Here is a 12,347-nt window from a genome sequence, read left to right on the forward strand (position 1 = left end):
CTGTAGGAGGGGGGGACCCAGTTGGTCAGGGCTGTTCTAGCCATTGCAAGTTGCTTTGTTGTTGTTGTTGTTGTTGTTGTTGTTGTTGTTGTTGTTGTTGTTGTTGTTCTTCTTCTTCTTCTTCTTCTTCTTCTTCTTCTTCTTCTTCTTCTTCTTCTTCTTCTTCTTCTTCTTCTCAGAACAAGAATGACTGATCTTAGTAATTTGACCCTGCCAAGAATGGCATTAGGACAGGTTCCAGAGTACAAATTCCTCACGAGATATATTTAGAAAATGAAGGGTGATAGGCCAGGAGGATGAGACTTATCCACACAGCCATGTATGTCCTGCTGAAATCAAAACAAAACAAAAAAATTCCTTCCAGCAGCACCTTAGAGACCAACTAAGTTTGTCATTGGTATGAGCTTTCGTGTGCATGCACACTTCTTCAGATACACACTCGTTTTTCAGATACACACTCATTGGTATGAGCTTTAAAGCTCATACCAACGACAAACTTAGTTGGTCTCTAAGGTGCTGCTGGAAGGAATTTTTTTTATTTTGTTTTGACTACGTCAGACCAACACGGCTACCTACCTGTAACTAGAGTTGCTGAAATCAGCAAGATAAATTATTTGCAGCTATTCTAGGTGATTATTTATTCAAATGGGACTTAAAAGCTTTCCCTGGCGCGATGCATTTTTGCACAAGTATATGCATTCATATGCACACATTTCCCTTGCAAGTGCATTTTTGTACACATTACTCAGCCAGAGAATGGCACTGAAAAAGTTCAGAGAAGTGCAAATTTTGCAGGACAGCTCTGTTTTCGTTTGCAACTTGTTTCAGAAAGTGTGGATTGGGTAGGTTCACCTTTAAATGTGCACTGAATCAAGTTTCTCTCCCAGCTTCATTAGGCAAGCCATACTGCATAGTTAGGGCAGGGGCAGGCGGCAAACACCCCCCCCCCCCGTGGTGCCATTGTAGCAATTAGATGATGTACTATTGAGCTAAGTTCACACCACAGAAAGCAGGGAGATTGTGGTATTGCACAGAACCAATGAAAACCTGACTGATTTACCTATTGTGGTACAATTATAGGACAAGAGAAGAATCTGGACCCAGAGAGATTGTGGTGCCTTTCATATTCATTGGTATGGGAGCAACTCTCCCATGGTCAAATCTATCACAGGCAGTGTGTGTGTGTGTGTGTGTGTGTGTGTGTGTGTGTGTGTGTGTGTTTCCAGCCCAATTGTAGTACAGTCATACCTCGGTTTAAGTACGCTTTGGTTTGAGTACTTTCCGTTTAAGTACTCCGCGGACCTGTCTGGAACGGATTAATCCACTTTCCATTACTTTCAGTGGGAAAGTTCGCTTCAGGTTAAGTTCGCTTCTGGTTAAGTACAGTGGTACCTCGGTTTACAAACACAATTGGTTTCGGAAGTCTGTACTTAACCTGAAGCGTACTTAACCTGAAGCAAACTTTCCCATTGAAAGTAATGGAAAGTGGATTAATCCATTCCAGACGGTCCGCGGAGTACTTAAACTGAAGCGTACTTAACCTGAAGCGAACTTTCCCATCGAAAGTAATGGAAAGTGGATTAATCCGTTCCAGATGGGTCTGCGGAGTACTCAACCTGAAGCGTACTTAACCCAAGGTATGAGTGTAATGGGTTCCGGAAGTCCGTACTTAACCTGAAGCATACTGAACCTGAAGTGAACTTTCCCATTGAAAGTAATGGAAAGTGGATTAATCCGTTCCAGACGGTCCGTGGAGTACTTAAACTGAAGCGTACTTAACCTGAAGCGAACTTTCCCATTGAAAGTAATGGAAAGTGGATTAATCCGTTCCAGACGGTCCGTGGAGTACTTAAACTGAAGCGTACTTAACCTGAAGCGAACTTTCCCATCGAAAGTAATGGAAAGTGGATTAATCCGTTCCAGATGGGTCTGCGGAGTACTCAACCTGAAGTGTACTTAACCCAAGGTATGAGTGTAATGGGTTCCGGAAGTCCGTACTTAACCTGAAGCATACTGAACCTGAAGTGAACTTTCCCATTGAAAGTAATGGAAAGTGGATTAATCCGTTCCAGACGGGTCCGCGGAGTACTTAAACTGAAAATACTCAAACCGAGGCGTACTTAAGCCGAGGTAGGACTGTACAGACTTCTGGAACCAATTGTGTACTTAAAACGAGGTACCACTGTACTTCCTCTTGGTTGGGCAACAACTGGGTGTGAAAGGCTTGTGCGATTTCCCTGGCTCATGTGGTTGATATATTTATACACACATACCTTATTGGCATGGGATGTACTACAAGGAAATGGATACTACACTGCTTAGCAAGGAGTTTAGCCTCACTGCCATTTTAAGCATGCCCCTTGACTTTAGGCAGCCCTTTCTGAACTCAGTCCACAGGACTGGGTTGAAATAGTTAATATCTGAATTCTCCTCCTTTTAGGTCATCCGTTCCACCCCCTCCCTTCTCACTTTACATCACTACACACCCTGGCTCCCCAGAAGCATTTTTTTCCTGGCCTTCCCAAGACCCCACTAACTTTGGCAGGGGGCCCACCCACTGCCCTGCACAACTCTCAACCAAGATACCCGTGCCATCTCCCAGGGAGGTACCTTCCAGCTTAGGTACCCAGCATGGTGCCATCCATATGTTGTTGGTCTGCAACTGCCATCAACTTTGACCATTGCCTGGGCGGGTGGGGTCTAGGAGCATCTGAACAACCATGTTGGTTACCCCTGTTTCTACCTCCTCCTCCTAACCCTGCTGGGCTTCTCTCAATGCCAACCTTTTTGAGGAAACAAGGTGAATTACTATGGAACGCTTAAAATTGTTATCTCCCTTTCCTTCTGCAAAGCTCGTGGTTTGATTTCCCAAGGTGAAAAATGTGGACTCTCTACATCTGACCCTCCATCTCCTTCGAGATTCACTCTCTCCTGCGAGGTGCTGGATTGTATTTAGCACATCAGCAGGTGGAACTATGATCACATCTCTGCCTTCATGAGTTCTTCCTAGTTCCTAGACTTTGCTTTTCCATCTGAATACAGGTAATCATTCATAGCTGGTTTAATTTTAGAGGGCCTCACTGAAGCAGCATCAAGGTAACATATACTGAGCATTTTAGGATACAAAGCCTGAGAGAAAGCTCCACTGTTCATGGCTGCTAGAATTTCAATTTGCACATGGCAGTCATTCCAGAAGGAACAAAATGTTACTAAGTAACTAACACTTATTTGCTTCAAAGGCTTTCTACATCTGTGTTCAACACAATATATTTCCACATTTCTTCTACTTCTTTAGCCCTCCAGATGTTGCCAGACTGCATTTCCTATCATCCCTGACCATTGACCATGCTGGTTGAGGTTGAAAAATGTTGATAATATGTTTGTATCCAGGGCTTCCCCCCAGCTGGAACTCACCAGTACCCACTTTTCAGGTGGGTACCATACCACTGCTGTTCTAAGAGAATGACTTCCAGCACCTCTTTCTCTAGAAAAATAGCACTGTTTGAATTTATTGTTACTGTTGTTGCTATAGAACTACTTTAAAAGATTATTTTATTTTATTTTTCTGTTGGAAGCTGCCCAGAGTGGCTGGGGAAACCCAGCCTGATGGTGGGGTATAAATATATATTATTTATTTATTTATTTATTTATTTATTTATTTATTTATTTATTATTATTACTGAGACATTGGATTCTTATCTCATTATACATGATAAAGCTATTTTTAGCCATCTCACACCTTGCTTTTTCCTGTAAGGCCAATTGCAGTTGTTGTTGTTGTTTAGTCGTTTAGGACGCCAGGAACTCCTGTCTTGCACTGCCTCCCGCAGTTTGGTCAAACCCATGTTCGTAGCTTCGAGAACACTGTCCAACCATCTCGTCCTCTGTCGTCCCCTTCTCCTAGTGCCCTCCATCTTTCCCAACATCAGGGTCTTTTCCAAGGATTCTTCTCTTCTCATGAGGTGGCCAAAGTATTGGAGCCTCAGCTTCACGATCTGTCCTTCCAGTGAGCACTCAGGGCTGATTTCTTTCAGAATGGATAGGTTTGATCTTCTTGCAGTCCAGGGGACTCTCAAGAGTCTCCTCCAGCACCATAATTCAAAAGCATCAATTCTTCGGCGATCAGCCTTCTTTATGGTCCAGCCTTATGGTCCAGCTTGCAGTTGTTAACAGTCGTCAACAGGTTTATCACACCTATCAGCCAATCACCCATTCCTACCACCCTTTCTGAGTAATACCTTTCCCCACCCTCAGACTATATGTAAGGGTTTGGTGATTTCTGTTTCAGTGTATCTGAAGTGTGCATGCACACGAAAGCTCCTACTAATGACAAACTTAGTTGGTTTCTAAGGTGCTACTGGAAGGATTTTTTTTATTTTGTTTCAATTAAATGTGAGTTTAAGATGTTTTGTTTAAAGGTGGCTTTTGTGTGTGTTTAGAACAAAACTTTGTGAGTGATAGAACTAACTTTGAATGGCTCAGCATCACATGCAGCAAGGTTCATTAGGATGTATTTGTGTGAGATTCAAGTCTATCACAAATGGAATTACGTTTTGCCCTCTGGAGCCGTAAAGTCTAAAAGTGATGGCTGCAGCTATTTTCTTGAGAGATATGAATTTATGATGTATAAAGATATTGGACTAAAATTCCTGTTGAATTATGAAAATGAAAAGCAACACACCCTTTTGGATTAATGAATCAAACCGAATAGATTTTCTGTCCTCCTCTCTCTCTTTAGCGTCCATAAATAAAAAAAGTAAAATTGCAAACAATATACATAAATGTGGATTAAATGTCAAGCCTTTATTTATAGAGATATTTATTCTAAAAGTATGTTCCCTCCCCAAAAACCACTTGCATCAGTTTAATCATAAAACAGCTGTATGTATGGAACAGAACACACAGCATAACTGTGTTGTGCAAAAGCCCTGCAAAAGAATGTTGCCATATGGAGTGATTTGGTGTTCAGTCATAACCTTTCCCAGGATATTCCTTTCCGTTCCATTACTTCTCTAACAGCAACAGCAGTCAACTAAGTACTGTATGTAAAGTTGACTCTAAGGTATAACTGGGGAAATTAATCTTAGGTTGGGACGGACCATCATCTATAGGACGCAATGGTAACAAGATTTTATTATATAAAGAATGTCGAATTGAGGTGGAGGGAAGTCACACAGGTGTAACTTTATGTTTATATCTTTTTTATTTAATTTTGTTTATTCTTCGTTTGCGTTTTTCTTCTTTGTCCTTTTTCTCTTTCATGGAAAATAATAAAAAATTTAATGACAACCGTCAATCAACATTCTATGGCCACCAAACTCAATTCTCAGTTTGGCCAGCATCTCTTCATGTCAAGAGGAAATCTTCCAGTAAGAGAAGTTTGGTGTGCTAAATTTACGTAGAGCTCTAGTCAAAACCAGGTCAGAAGCTGGATTGAAATGAATCCAGATCTTCTGCGTCAACCTGGAATGTTTGGCGTCAGGCCACCACCTCCCACTTGAGCACCTTGGCCAAAAAATGGAGATCAGTAACTAGTTAGCTGTCGTTGCAGTCAAACGAGGTCCAAGGAGTTTCTTTAGGAGTGGCCTAATAACTGCCTCCACAAAGGTGGCCAGGATCCCTCCTCCATTCAGTCTTACATTCACAACTGCTTTCATCCAGCTGGCCATTCCACTCTGACAAGGTGTTATATCAGCCAAGATAGCATCTCATGAGAGATGGAGGAATAGTTCATACCTGCTTGCAATCAGCTGGGAGCTGCCAGCTACAAACTTTTCCCACAGGCTGAGTGAATACAAAGGAAATGTTGCTACCGTAGCTTCACTGTTCTGGACTGGGAATGTCTTCTCCAAAGGTGATGAGCTGAACTTCGGTGGGTGGGCAAGTAATTTTCCATTGGGCCTAATGAGATCGATTTGCAAAGAAACCACTTGTGCAATAACTACAGAGGGCTTCTCGACATAACCATTTCTCCAGCTTAGTTAATGAACACTTGTGTTGAATTCTATTTGATTTTCTTCCACTTCATAAATATTTACAATGTTTCCCAGATGTTGGCTTTCCACATAGATTACAGCGATCTGGTGTGCATCTGGCGCATTGATCCAGGATGCTGGATGCTGCAAATCAGAGAGTGACTGTGGCAATACCCACGTTGATCATTGCTCAACTAAATGTTCTGGCACAGTGGAAAGTCTCCCATCCAAGTACTAACCAGGCCTGATCCTGCTTAGCTTCCAAGATCAGATGAGATCAGGCACGTTCAGGGTAGTATGGCCATGGACTGGCACAGTGGTAGGTAATGTTCTTTGGACAACAACTCCCAACAGACCCAGCCAACATGGCCAAAGGTGATGGGAGCTGTATCTGAAGGAGACCACAGTGGCTACCCCTGTTCTAACAGAATCAAGCCAGGAGGAACATCAATCATTTTACTTCCCTGGCACTTCGATGAAGTCTAAGTACAGTGGTACCTCGCAAGACGAATGCCCTGCAAGACGAATTTTTCGCGAGACGAATGCGCCTTGCGATCTGATGGTGACTTGCAAGATGAATTCATTTTGCGAAAAATTCGTCTTGCAAATCGCGGTTTCCCATAGGAATGCATTGAAATTTAATTAATGCGTTCCTATGGGCAAAAAAAGAAATTTCAATGCATTCCTATGGGAAACTGCGATTCGCAAGGCGAATTTTTCGCAAAACGAATTGACTCGCGGAATGAATTAAATTCGTCTTGTGAGGCACCACTGTACTATAGTTCTCCTTGTGTTCAGCATGAGATATAGAGATACTATGGTAGTCACCATGGTGTGAAATTAATTCTTCTCTTGAATACATAATCTTAAACTTTAGTAGCTGATCCTTGGTCCATCTAGCTCAAGGGTGCCCATTTCCCCCCCAAAGAGGGCCAGATTTGATGAGGTGAACATGCATGAGGGCCAACAAAGGTGCTGAGATTTTTTTAGGATTGAAGGCCCCCAAACAGACTTTGGACATGCCTGATCTAAACTGACTGGCAGAGGCTCTTTGGAGTTCAAGACAAGGGGCATTCCCAGCCCTGCCTGGGGATGCTGGGAATTGAACCTGGTAACTTCTGCATGCAAAGCAGATACTCTAGCACTGAGCTATGGACCTTCTCTCAAGCTGTACACTCATAGGATTCCATTGACCAGGATATGGCCCTACAAGGAATTCCACAAACTTCTGGTTTGGAGCAATAGCAGTAAAGCAGAAATGTGGGAACCAATAGCAAAAAAAGATAGCTCATCTGCTTGGCACACAGAAGGGAAGAAGGGGAGGAAGGCAGAGATACAGGCAGGCAGGCACATGACCAGGCAGCCCAGGTGAGCTGTAAAGGAATAGCCACAACAAGCTGTGGCATCTCCTTAGCAACCAGCCTGCTCGGCCTCCACCTGCTGCTTCGATCCTCCTCACTGCTGAGGCCAAAAATGGAGCTGTTGGTGTGAGGTTGACAGTATAAGCAGGGGGTAGAGGGGAAACCTAAGGGCAAGGTTTCTTGCAAGATGTAAGAGTGGGAGTTCTTGAAATGCAGTGGGAGGGGGTTGGGGTGAGTTGTAAGGGATGAGGGTTTTTTTGTCAAGGGAGATATGGTGAGGTCTAAGAGGGTGGGGGGTCGGTGAGCAATGGGAGCAGGGCACAGCCCCCGGTACTGTGCATCTTTTATAGACAAGTAACCTTTGTAGTGGGAAAGGACCACATTATCTCTATAAATTGCGTTGAACGTCTTGACTAATTGTAACTTGCATGCTGAAGCTGCACTTTGAAATTCCTCTGTTCAAATATGGAGATCTTAAGATGACTGGCAAAACAGTCTGATAGCTAGATATGTTCGCTGTCTGGTGTACAAATGTTGTCATTTCAGATGTCAGATTTGCGTGATGTGATTCAATCGCAAGAATTTGCATTGCAATATATCCACTCCCGCTCCAAGTTAAGTGAGGGGAATCTTATCTTAAAGGAAAACATCTGGGATTACCTTCTTTTCCAAGGGTTCAGATTTACGAACGAGACTTTCAGCACTTATCGCTGCTTCTCCCCTGTCCCTGACTCAACAGTGGCTTGTAACCAGGGTGATGAAATACTTGGCTTGCATCAAGCTGTCTTCCAAGTCGTCATCAGCTACTAAGGCAAAGGAGAGTGTTTACATTTCTGCGGTTTTATCAGTTCGCTTTTTATTAGCCGTTAGAGATTCTAAAGAGGATTCAGAACTCAAGCACTACGTCTGCGTTAGGAGAAATTCACACCAAAATGCAAATGAATTTCCAGGAGGCATTTTAATAAATAAAGGAATAAATAAACAGATCTCATACGGATGTGGAAATCTGGGAGACTGAATTTAAGTTTGGAGCCTGAAATTAATGGCATCTTTTTATTTTTAAAAATTCAGATGGCAAGCTCAGTGGGGCCTGATACAGCTGTAAAGAGACACCCCCGACATACAGTACTAGGGTCCAAATCTGGATTGGTGGGGGTCCCACATTGACAATTTGTGGGGAGAGGGTGGCAGAAAAATCTCTTGCACTCAAGGAAAGAACTTCGTGGCTAAGGTCACATGTAGTTTGGCTCCAACTACAGTTTTCTGCCTGTAAAAAAGCAAACAAATGTCCACGACATAAAATATCCCAGATAACCTTTTTATTCCCAGTCAGTGTAAAGTATTGGGATAAAGATATGTCCCAGGGGTTCTTAAAATTAAGTGCTAAACCACGGAAGCAGACTTAAGTGCCCTACGTCTGGACACCACACGGGACATTTTACTACCCCAAAGTCATTGGAATTTGGCTACAGGTAGGAAAATGGACACACCCTGCAAAAAATGTCTGCACTTGTTGGGCTTTCTGGGATAGGGTTGGTGTCCCTTCCCCCCCCCTATGTTAAAGCTATTCCATCTTCCTCTTCTTCAGATATACAGAGATGGAGCTTACACACACACACACACACACACACACACACACACACACACACACACACGTCCTGGCCCTCACATGGCAAAGTCATCTAATGTTATCTTGTCACACGTTGCAGCAATTGAACCAACTCTCCCTGTCCTGCAGTCCTGCTTTCCTTGTGGAAAGGATTGGTACTGATTGCGCACACCCTTTATGAAACTCTTTGTCTCCCATTCATTCTTACTCTTTCCCACTGCTTATTGACTCCTTCCATTTGGGTGGACTATGGAATGATTGTCTTTGTCCATGGAGTTTTCTAGGCAGGGATACTGGAGTGGCTTGCCAGTTCCTTCTCCAGGTGGATCACGTTTAGTCAAAACTCTCCACTATGACCTGTCCATCTTCGGTGGCCCTGCATGGCATAGCTCATAGCTTCTCTGAGTTATTCAAGCCCCTTCGCCATGACAACGCATTGATCCATGAAGGGAGAGCTGGACCATAAAGAAGGCTGATCGCCGAAGAATTGATGCTTTTGAATTATGGTGCTGGAGGAGACTCTTGAGAGTCCCATGGACTGCGAGAAGATCAAACCTATCCATTCTGAAGGAAATCAGCCCTGAGTGCTCACTGGAAGGACAGATCCTGAAGCTGAGGCTCCAATACTTTGGCCACCTCATGAGAAGAGAAGAATCCTTGGAAAAGACCCTGATGTTGGGAAAGATGGAGGGCACTAGGAGAAGGGGACGACAGAGGACGAGATGGTTGGACAGTGTTCTCGAAGCTACGAACATGGGTTTGACCAAACTGCGGGAGGCAGTGCAAGACAGGAGTGCCTGGCATCCTAAACGACTAAACAACAACATGAGTTTGACCAAACTGCGGGAGGCAGTGGGAGAGAGGAGTGCCTGGCGTGCTCTGGTCCATGGGGTCACAAAGAGTCGGACACGACTAAACGACTAAACAACAACAACATGGCATGATTATTCCCTGTGCTCCAAAATGATTTTCCGAGCATCCAGCAGGAAGTCACATTCCTCTTATGCTCTGTCTAGCTTCCTCCTCCTCTCTCTCACAGCATCACAAACTGCTCTTGAAGTTCCCTGCCATTTCAAAAGCAGTTGGGCATGTGGGGAAGGGAAGATCCTGCTTTTTAAGAAACAGAAGTCCAACACTCTTCTGCCCTCGTGAAATAAGGTCTCTGGACTGTACTCTTGTCTGCAAGAGAGGTGGTGTCTAGCGGTGAATATTAAGATTTCCTACCCTGCTCTTCCTTTCCACTCTCTCCCACTTTCCACGCTCCTTGCCTGCATGAATCACTCTGCTGAAATCTGTTGGAATGTTATCGCTTTTGCCCTCTTTCGGTTTTGACCTCTTCGAAATACTTCATTGGCAGGGCAACAGAGCAATGCCTTGCCAACACATAGGAAACAAGGGGTCAGAGGCTTGAGTGGCCACTTATGTGTTGCTAAAGAGAAAAAGGGGAAGGGAAATTAATCACCAGGAATGGATGGGCAAATCTGTTGGTTTCAGTTTCTCTCAGTTTCTCAATTCCCCAGTCTTAAATGCAGGTCTCCACATTTGCCTTTTTAAAAAATGTCCTCATACAAATTTATCAGCATGTTAGTGCAGTTTTCTCATAATATACATAATTCAATATGCAATTTCGCCCAATACACACATTTTGGCAAAGCAATTTCCACTTGGTATAATGCACTTTTGCATGTGATTTTCATATATTCATTCTTAGGCACACTTACCCAATAACATGCATTTTTTCTACTTGGCTGGAGAACTGTATTCCAAAATCTGGTGGAGTGTGATTTTCAAAGGACAGCTTTGTTTCAATCCACAGAAACTGTGAATTAGATGAATTGGCTCACGACTGGATAAGTGAATTTTCGCATGGAGAATTTTTGTAAAGCAGGACCTGTGAGTAAATTCTATACTTTGTATTGCAGAGGGATTCACACAAACACATGGCCTGTGATGCCCAGCTAAAGATTAACAGCATCTGAGCATGCTAAGTTTTCCTCATGTTTTGTTTTGCCTCCTGAAGCAATCTCCGGACAGAGTATGTTAGCACCTGGTCTACTCTACTGTTTTGGGTTTGGCTTCATTTCCCCTACTGCTTTTTGGGTAGCCTTGCTCTAGTGATTTGAAAACCTCTGCTGGTTGGTGGGGGGGAGAATGCTATTTGTTCCAGGAGACTGTATTGTTCAGCCTTAAGAAGAATGATAGCAATGTGCCTTCGGTTTCTTGGAAATGCTTTCTTGGGCTTTGCAGAAACGAAGTGTTTCTTCCGTGAAGACTAGTAAGACTCTTTGTGTTATATAATGCTCACAAGCTGACGAATGACTGGGTTGGAAGTCTCGTGCAAGTGAAGTTCATAGCCATCAGTCAGCCAAACAGGGTGATGCCAGTGTCATCTTGTGCACATTTATTGCTGCAGGAAAGAGAGGTCCAGGTTATGCACCAACCTGCTCTTTGGATCATCGTTTATATGTATCCAGCCTTTGAATTGCCAGTTGATCAAGCCAAGTGCCCAGCATACAGGCTATTGAAAGTCTGGTTATCATGCCAATGCAATGTCATGTTGGGGATTGTTAGGGGATTAGGGAGTGAGAGTCAGGTATTACTAGATCAAAGTTCTTGGCTGATGAGCAAAGGGATAGGCTTAGAATGATTTGGTGTGATTCTATAACTCTCCCTCCTTCTGCAGAAGTTCTTTTTCGACCAGGAGTGGAGATCCTCAGGTCTGGGGCTGAAATGTGGCCCCCAAGCCTTCTCTCTGGCCCCCAGGGCATAGCTTCCAAGTTTTCCCTTTTCTCACGAGGAAGCCTATTCAGCATAAGGGAAAATCCCTTTAAAAAGGGGATAACTTGGCAGCTATGCCCCAGGGCCCTCCCCAGGCCTCACCTCCTTCCTTGGGTCACACTCCTCACTGATCCTGCTCCACGACCTTGAGTGCTTCTGCCCTGCTGGAATGTGCGTTTGAACTGTTACATTGTGTGTTGCTTGCTTGGCTGAAGGCTGATGGAGACTTGGGTGTGAGTGTGTAGAAACCTCTGACTTTTGAATGGCTGGAATGTAGCCTGGAAGTACAAAGAGAAGAGCCACACCCATTCCTCACCATTTGTCAGAAACGATCAGCAGTAAATCACAACATGCAAACTGGGGTTAACTCTTTACTAGCAAAAACGCAAGCTGCACTGGAGCTAATGAGCTCAGCAACTCATCCGTGGTACGTCATGCCCCCATGAAGCAGTTGCTGAATCTGAAGGTTCCCCACCTTCCCACAGCTGCTTATGTCCCATCTTCTCCAGGGTTTCCCCCACCCCAGCAATTGGAGGCTACTTCTGCACATCACCCATCTCCCCTCCAACCTTTTCATGGCTCTCCTGGTTCTGGGAGACAAATGGGGAGGAGAGCTTGTCGCAG

General features: G+C 44.0%; 1 long non-coding RNA gene across 1 annotated transcript in view; it reads right to left on the reverse strand.

The window, feature by feature from the left end:
* The window catches only part of LOC148686033 (uncharacterized), a 131,623-nt gene that overhangs the window by 53,561 nt on the left and 65,715 nt on the right, over positions 1-12,347 (reverse strand). The gene's annotated exons all lie outside the window — the stretch shown is intronic.

Source organism: Zootoca vivipara, chromosome 4 (assembly GCF_965207765.1).
Source record: "Zootoca vivipara chromosome 4, rZooViv2.hap1.1, whole genome shotgun sequence".
NCBI lineage: Eukaryota > Metazoa > Chordata > Lepidosauria > Squamata > Lacertidae > Zootoca > Zootoca vivipara.